Here is a 9,578-nt window from a genome sequence, read left to right as displayed (position 1 = left end):
ACTTTTAAATGACATTTCAGAAATTATCATCAGTAATTTGTAATTTTGTTTTAAAAGAGCAATTATTATTCATTTGAAATAGCAATATTTCAGGGCCGACAAAATATAATTGACGCTTTTAAAGTTCATTGTGAATGAGGTAAGATCAGGACGCATATAGCGGATTAAGAGGTTAAGATCAGGACGCATAGGATTTAATAATTTTTCAAAAGAACTAAGGAATTTCAAAACGAGAATAATAAGTGTTTTAATGAAAACTTTAAATGACGTCCAGAATGTCCTACCTCCGGTGCAATAATCGTTCAAACGTCAATCCTTTTCAATTTGAACTTCATTCGAATGTCCTTGGGGGTCTATTGTAAATAAAGCCTGATATATTTGATGACTTCTTTTGATAACAGTGAAACATTATAACATTTGTTAGAAAATCCCAATTAACATTAATTATTCAATGACATTTTACACAAATTACGACACGAGTCATTCATTTTATTTTCTATGCAAATGAAATGGTGAAGAATGTCCTTTTTTAATTAATCATACATTGACCTTCAAACACCCATACCTCATTCCAGGTTTTGTTCAAATTCTTTCGCCATTCATCAAACAAAATCCGGGTAAAAAACTACAACCGAGGGAATCACATCAACTATTAGAGGAAAACTACGGAATAACAGAAACACTGCATCAAAAACAACCCCAACATACATAGAAACGGACTATTTAATAACATCTCCCATATTCCTGACTTGGTAGAGGACATTTTAAGAAAGAACAAAATGGTGGATTGAAACCGGTTATATGACACTGTTATGGATACCGCTCTAACATTACGCTAAAGGATAAAAGTAGGTAAAAAAACGCAAGAACACACAAGACAGAGAAATAAGTCAGTAAACAATATAATAGCAGATGACAAAAGTTGCAGTAATGTTATGCTTATAGACTTATTACTGGGTGTGTACTAACAAGGACAGAACAATTGGCACAGAATCCGCTTAACCTCCCAAAGCACATTAGATCACACCAAGTTTTAGGTAAGGTACGTGTTGCTTAGTCTTTAGTTTTCTATGTTTTGTTTTGTGTACTATTGTTTTGTCTTCTGTTCTTTATTTTTTAACCATAGCGTTGTTAGTATTTATTTCGACTTTAATGTCCCTCTGGTGTCCTTCGCCCCTCTTTTAAAACTGCATTTCGTACCGTCAGTTCAATAAGGTAATAGGTAGTAACGTTATTCATGGTAAATGTTGACATGTTCGTGTCCTCATCCTTAAAATAATACATGTATTTGGATAACGTGACCACAATTATGACAATTGTCTAATTAGTCGGACACGAAATTGTGTTATCTAGTTTCCCACTTCAAATTAAATGTTAGATATAGGCTTCTTTGTACCTGATATTCATATGATGAAGACATAATCTTTCAATCAGTTTAATTGAGGTCTGGAGCTGGCATGTCAGTTAACTGCTAGTAGTCTGTTGTTATTTATGTATTATTGTCATTTTATTTATTTTCTTTTGTTACATCTTTTGACATCAGACTCGGACTTCTCTTGAACTGAATTTTAATGTGCGTATTGTTATTCTTTTACTTTTCTACATTGGCCAGAGGTATAGGGGGAGGGTTGAGATCTCATAAACATGTTTAACCACGCCGCAATTTTGCGCCTGTCCCAAGTCAGGAGCCTCTGGCCTTTGTTAGTCTTGTATGATTTTAAATTTTAGTTTCTTGTGTATAATTCGGAGTTTAGTATGACGTCCATTATCACTGTACTATTATGCATATTTTAGGGGCCAGCTGAAGGACACCTACGGGTGCGGGAATTCTCGCTACATTGAAGACCCATTGGTTGCCTTCGGCTGTTGTTTGCTCTATGGTCGGGTGGTTGTCGCTTTGACATATTCACCATTTCCTTTCTCAATTTTATTCTTATAATATAATCATGTATGGCATTTAAATAGGCGTGCCAGCTAAAATACATAATAACACTTCATTAAAATGACTAAAATTGGAGTAATTAAGGTTAACCAATAGTTATTGACATTTTAAAAGTTAAAGTTGAATTGACAATATAAACGTTCAAGTTGAATATGATCATTATAGAACATGACGGAGATAACCGTTTTATCACAAAGTAGGAAATGCAGAAATCGACAAAAAATGCATTTCTTAAAATCGAAACAATTTAGTAAAAATAAAACATGTACAAACATTTGAATAACACTGAGCAATAGACTGTTTTTGTTTGTTGGTCTTTATAATATATATTTTCTCATGTTATGATCTTATATATCAAGCAATCCAGAAAAGCACTCGTACGAAAAAACAAATCAAAAGTGTAAGTTTCATTGTTTGCATACATTTTGATAATTGTTTACCTGAACACTTCATTTGAACCTGATTTATTAGCTAGCTGAATCTCTTACTTGTACGACAATGGCATGAAGTTCTGAATTGCCTTGTCTAGACAAGCTGTGTATAACCTTAACACCAAGCCAAAAGAAAATATTATAAAAAGTATTTGCATCCATATCTATAGTTAATACAACGACTGATTGGATTTTCAACTTTGGACATATAATAAATAGATATTATCGAGTATATCCTATCTGTTATGAATATCTTCAAAGATACTTTTGATATTACAAAGCATTTCTTTTTATATTTCCAAAGTAAATTTAGAGAGTAATCTTAAATAATATAGATGGTACCAATTTTACTGACAAAAAAATGCACACTATTGAAATGGCCTCTTAATATCTTAATTAGTGCAAATGTTCCCCCCGTAAAACTGATTCGATTGGATTGCGGCCGGAATAACAATGAATAATCTAGTTCAATGTCATCGGTAAATGTCGAGTCAACTTTTCGTATTATGTATCTTAAGGTGTCAGGATTGTCAAAAGAAAGATCTCTCATCACTTGTTATTTCATTTGATCACTCCTGGTAATGTACCATTTGATATGTTACATATACAACAAAATAAACTTCACATATTTCTAATCTATCAATCAGGTTTAAATGTAAAATGATCAATTACACTTGTAATAAAAGGAAGCAAGAATATTTAACTGACTTATAAGTAGTTCTTTCCGATTTTAACTGTATCATACCTCAATACATCTTATTATCTCTAAGTAGTAATGTAACAAAAATCATGTATGCATGCGCGCACCTTTTGAAGTTATGATTCAAACGGTGCGTGCATGCATACATGATTTTGTCTTCAAAATATATTTAATGATAGTTACTAAGAATACTAAGGATAGATAGAAAACAAAATCAGTTGTAGAATGATTTCATTGATTAAAACCTTCAAGGCGCATGTCAGTAGTTGATGATATATTTTGATTTTCTGGTTAGTATGTCTATAATTTTGCAGACAGAGTATGCGAATATTTATCAAATATCCTATATATATATATTACTTTTTTATATGTTTATGTTAACTTTTTTGCATTTCTAATCAACGAACCACTCGTCAGTCTATTTACAAGTTTGTCTATTTTGTGCATATTATTTGTAATAACTATTGTCATTTCCTTTTATTGAAAGAGGTTAAGTTGACATTTGATGAATATTTATTTTTATTTCTGTGTTCTTTTCCGTCATATAGCTTGTAGAGTGTTAAAGCATGCATGCAACCTTTAAAATTGGAGTATTAGTCTTTTTATCAAGCGACATTCAAGCATATTAACGATAAAACATGCAGATTGAATTAATACGTGCATTAATTATATAATAGTTCTTGAAAAAACTGGTCATTATCGTGATATATGGACTGCCCACAGGACAGTGGTATTGACTTAGATAATGATAATGACTCAGCCGAAGACGAGGTCATTATCGCTGTCACAGTCAATGCCACTGTCTTAAGGGCAGTCGATGTAACACGAAAATGACCAGTTTTTCAAGAACTATTATGTTTATTTCATTGAGAAACCATGTTTTGGAAAATTCTCATGATATCAAAATGTCTAAAGAGAACCCGAGTAGTTGTACGATTTCTATGGGAAAGAGTGAAGACTAGTCGTAGTAATACTGCCATTCATTTTAGTGCAATTTTTCATAATAAAAATACTTAATCAAGTTCTCTTTAATTTAAGAATTCACAAACACATATAATAAAAAGAACTTAAATATAATTTTAAAAACAAAAGAAACCACGCCCTACCGGTCATTAACAGGGACACCACGCTCCACCGGTCATTATCATGTAAAGTTCGTTAACGACCGGCTTTCTGGTCTGTTTTGTTCTGTTAATTACCGATGGAATTTATTACTGAAGAATAATGAATGTCATGTGACCCTTTTTATCCATGATAAGGGAATCTTATTCCCAATCGATATGAAATAAATTGAGATTAAAAAAAAATACACAACGCATATTTTTGAATATTGATCGAAAATCCATTAAGTATTTTTTTCAGTTCTATTGATGGCAAACGATGCAAAACAAGTTTATTGTAATAAATCTTTTAACTCCTTTATAATTTATAACCTTTTATAATGTAGTCTCATGGAAGATCTACTGATAAGCGATGGTACATTGTATGTTAACATGACTATATAATGTATTGTCGCATATTAAAATCAGTTTTTCCATTAACATGTTTTAAAATACGTTAACTGTTATTATATTGTCTATTGAGTTTGCTAATCATCCATTATAATCATTTGAAAACAAATTGCTTGAATGCGGTTCAATTTTTTATTCTTTTCTTTCTCTGATACAATTGATTGCAAAAGTTGTATCATTGGTTCTTTATTTAACAAATAATTACTCCACTTTTAGTTTAAAAATTTTCTATATAGTATATAGTAACCATTTCGAAAAAAAAATGCAGAAGCTGTTTAAAGGATAATAATTATTGTTCTTAAATAAGAAAACATAGGCTTCCAAATCAGAAAATTTAGCAAAGTCAAAATACGATTATGGTTAGCTTTGTCTGGAAATAAAAGCTTCATTAAAAATCTGACAGAAACATACGATCCAAAATGTTCTCCAATAAATTATGTTTGATTCTTAGAAACAGAAATTTAACTAGATGAAGGCAGGAGTATATAAAATTTTACTATCAATATTTATTGGGAAATTGGACCAAAAAAGATATTTTATTTTCGAGGTCAAATCTTCAAAACAAAGATTTTTTTTATACAATATGAGTTGGCAAACCCAAAATTTGTATCAATACAAATATCATACCTATTTATATGCGACAATAGACCACACGGCCATATCGAGTTGCATCTCCCTCAAAACCTTTGATACTTGGAAACATTATTTGAGTGTTAAGGGACATCGTCACTTCCTCCGATGTTGAGCGAGCAGCTAAAACATGATTCTCTTTTGTATGAATTATTCTTACATTTTAAAGCTAATAATTGAGAATCACCATTACACTCATTAGTTTATATTTACTTCGGAACAAAAACATTATTTTTGATTTATCCTGTATGATATTAATCACTAAGAACTTATATAGCGCAGGGATAAGGTGATCCAATCTATCTAAAATAAATGACGCCATAGAGTCACGCACAATTTACGAACCTTTCCGATGGATAATTATGATGAATAGATGTGTGGTTTAAAAAAGTTAAATAACAAAAAAATACAGAACTCCAAGGTAAACTCAAATTAAAAAGTCTTTATCAAATGACAAAATCAAAAGTTCCAAGAGGGGCGAAAGATACCAGAGAAACAGAAAAACTCATAAATCGAAAAAAAACTGACAACGCCATGGGTAAAAATTTAAAAAGCCAAACAGACAAATAATAGTACACAAGAAACAACATAGAACCCCACCAAAAACTGATGGTGATCGTCCCCGAGGGTATTACCAGCCCAGTAGTCAACATTTCTGTGTTGACATGAATATCAATAAATAAACTCATCATAGACACCAGGACTAAATTTTTATATATACGCCAGACGCGCGTTTCGTCATTTTTATAAATTAACTGTTTTACAAAACTTAGAATTTTATGAAAAACTAAGGATTTTCTTATCCCAGGCATAGGTTACCTTAGCCGTATTTTGTCACAACTTTTTGGAACTTTGGATCCTCAATCATCTTCAACTTCGTACTTGTTTGGTTTTATAAATATTTTGATATGAGCGTCACTGATGAGTCTTGTATAGACGAAACGCGCGTCTTGCGTACTAAATTATAATCCTGGTAACTTTGATAACTATTGGTACAGACATTTCCTTATATAAAAAATGGTGGATTAAAAATCTGTTTGTATATCTAGAAAGATAAAAAGACATCGGTTATGCTAACATTTTGGGTCGATGGATATAGGAAACAAATCAATTATAACCCAAAGATTATAATACTTATTGAAAGTGTTTGTCTCATATTAAAGGTATAGACCCATACCATAAACTTTAAGTAATGCGTTATTAACATTTTTCGTTTGATAAATATGTTATCAATTATTTAATTTATTTTCAGTTCTTCACTTGAATCTTCATTGACATTGAATGGATACTAGGACCATTGCCAAAGCATTTATTTTCACTGTAATACACCTGAAACATATAGGTAAGAGCGTATTTATGATCATTGCCATTTTTGTTCATAATATTTTGTTATAAGAATAAACTGTCTACGATTTCCTAACATTCAAATAATATCAGTTTTATTTTAAAAACAGGTTGTTGCTTCTTTTTGTAATGAAATAACAGCTACCTTTGCGTTATTGATGATACCATCTTCGTACAATGAATAATATATTGGCATTGGTTGACATGATATTGTGTAAGTCGTTTGACAATTCAGCAACATATAAAAAAAAATTGAACACGTGTTTATCTCTCATTTTCATGCGATTGTTGATCGACCTACAAAGAAACGATCTATCTTTAATTTAAGACTTACAACATACAACATTGTAAAATGAATGCGATTTTTAATTATAAATTTTGGCATATGAACTGAAATATATTATTCTGTACAATTCTTCAGTTGTTTCGATTCTTAGAAATCCTTGAACAAGAGTATTCGGATTTGAGAGTTCCCGAAGAAGGAACTACTCGGTAAAGTGCTTCTTACGTACGAAGAAAGATGTAAGAAACGCGACAGGAATATATTAAAAACACACGCAAAAAGACTGAGCACCGGGAAATACATGGAAATACAATAGTACGTAACAACATATAAACCGCGGAATAAAACGAAAACATCCACAAAATCAACATGGGCAAAGATATAGCTAACTGAACAAATTTCAGCGTAAAACGACGACGATGAGCGAATGAGTAGACAACACCATGACCCAGTAGACACTTCCTTTTAAAATAATCACATTATGCAATTATTTTGGCATGAACAAATCAAACAATAATCTTGGAAATAGTGTAGGTGAGCTTTCTCCAATCGATTTTAGTCTGAACAACCTTATTGATGTTCAAATCAACCGAGATCCTTCCTCCTTCTTTCAGCATTACCTGACCTACTATGAGACAATAACAATCAAAACCAAGGAGTAAACAAAGACTCAAAAACCAAAGGACATTCACATCAACAGTTATAAATAATGAATAAGAAACAACACGAACTCCACTAAAAACCGGGAGTAAAATCAGGTGCTCCAGAAGGTTAAGCATTTCCTGCACCATATACGGCACCCGTCGGGTTATTTCTTTGTTCAGTTCGGTAATAATGGAAAGTTATTATGACTGAGGAAGAATATCAAATTTGATTTCTGGCACACTTTTGTCATAATTGCCAATCAGCTCATGATGGCAACCGTAACATTTCTTCAGTGATGACCTAAATTTTATTGACTCATAGCCCTGTCTAAGCAACTTTTGAGAAAGCAATATTCCTCTTTCAACAGAATCAACGTACTTTGAACTAGCTCTAGAGTAACGTATCAGTTGAAACACATACTCCCGAGAAAAAGGTCTAAATATGAAGCCGATGAATCTGTGTCGGTAGTATCTTTAATTTCAAGTTCACTTGGATATATTAAATGTTAGTGATCACTGAATCTATTATTATTAAGAGACAGTACATCATTAATATACCGCAAGGTGAAATTAAAAGACTGGGCTAATTTCTTTTCTCCTTTCAATACGAGCCCTTGAATAAATTCTGCTTCATAGGAATACAAAAACAAATCTGCAAGTAGAGGAGCGCAATTGGTACCCATTTGGTTACCAATAGTCTGTTGGAAGACCAAACCTCCAAATTCAACAAACATGTCAATTAAAAAGTCCAGCACGGCAGTGATATCCTCTTCGGTGTATTTTTCCTTGATTTTGTATGATTTTTCACAAAGTAAGCTGAATTTCTGCCCAAAACTAGATATTTAAAACGTGTAGTATGTGGAATAGTGGTTTAAAGAGTTAAAAAAAATCAAAGGTTTTAATGTTGGTACAATGTTTTAATGATTGAGATTGTAAATTCACCAATAACCCTATTGATTTTTTTAGTGTCCACATCTGATTAACAAAAACAAATAAATCACTTGCCTGCTATCGATTCGTGTAAGAACCTTCCATTTCACCTTGAACATATATAGTGATTATCTTGCAATAGCGGCGTTATTGATAACGGTACAAAAACCTGTTTTTTATATCACAACTAATGACATAATGACTGTACATGTGGGCTGTTAATGTCTACTTCAACATGATCTTCTCAAATTTCAATAACACAAACCTAACCTTTTATTCCACAGCAGCCGGAATCAACACGAATTATTTCTTTGCAATGTTCTCACTCCCTAATACAAATCAGAATTATGAAACTGAATGGGTCTATCAATGCCCATGCTACGTCAATCTTTAAAGACCCAAAATGTTGCAAAACACCTATCCTACCTCCATGACAAATATATTGCTGTCCCCGCAGATAAAGCCCCAAACAACATCTTTTGTGTGTGTAAAACGCATTACATTAACCGCTTGATAAACAAATTAGGTATTGACAATTCACTTGGAAACTCAACATATACCCTCACGACACTTCACACTCCAAAGAGGAAATCCTTGATAATCATAGGTTTGTTCTGTGTTCCTTTGGAATTTCCACCAAAGATGAAGAACTGGATCTTCCATCACTGTATTGAATACATAAACTACATAAGTGTCCTTACAAGCAACGGTATATTGCTGGGTCTTGCAAGTGCTCCACGAAACTTCTTTCTAAATTATTAACATCTATTTTATTAGCAATCAAAGACGGGCTTCAAAGTTATTCTGAAACTGCCTATTCTAGAGGTGGTGTGAATCAGATGTGGACACTTGAAATTCCAAAGATCTTTTAGAGAACATACAATCTAACACTCTTTCATCTTGTAACAGTATTAAAACATTTGACTTTTCTACTCTTTACACAAGTGTTCCACATTCAGAACTAAAAGACAAATTAAAAGAGTTGGTATTGCTTTACTTTATAAAAAAAAGAATGGCCAACGTAGATACAAGTATCTTGTCTTAGGGAGGGATAAATCCTACTTTGTAAAGGATAACTCTGATATAAACAAAAAAATCGCTGAAACTGATATTATCAAGATGTTTGATTTCTTGATTGACAACATATTTGTAACGTTCAGAGG

The sequence above is a fragment of the Mytilus galloprovincialis genome, chromosome 11 (assembly GCF_965363235.1).
Source record: "Mytilus galloprovincialis chromosome 11, xbMytGall1.hap1.1, whole genome shotgun sequence".
Taxonomy (NCBI): Eukaryota; Metazoa; Mollusca; class Bivalvia; order Mytilida; family Mytilidae; genus Mytilus; species Mytilus galloprovincialis.
Note: the sequence above shows the minus strand (reverse complement) of the source record.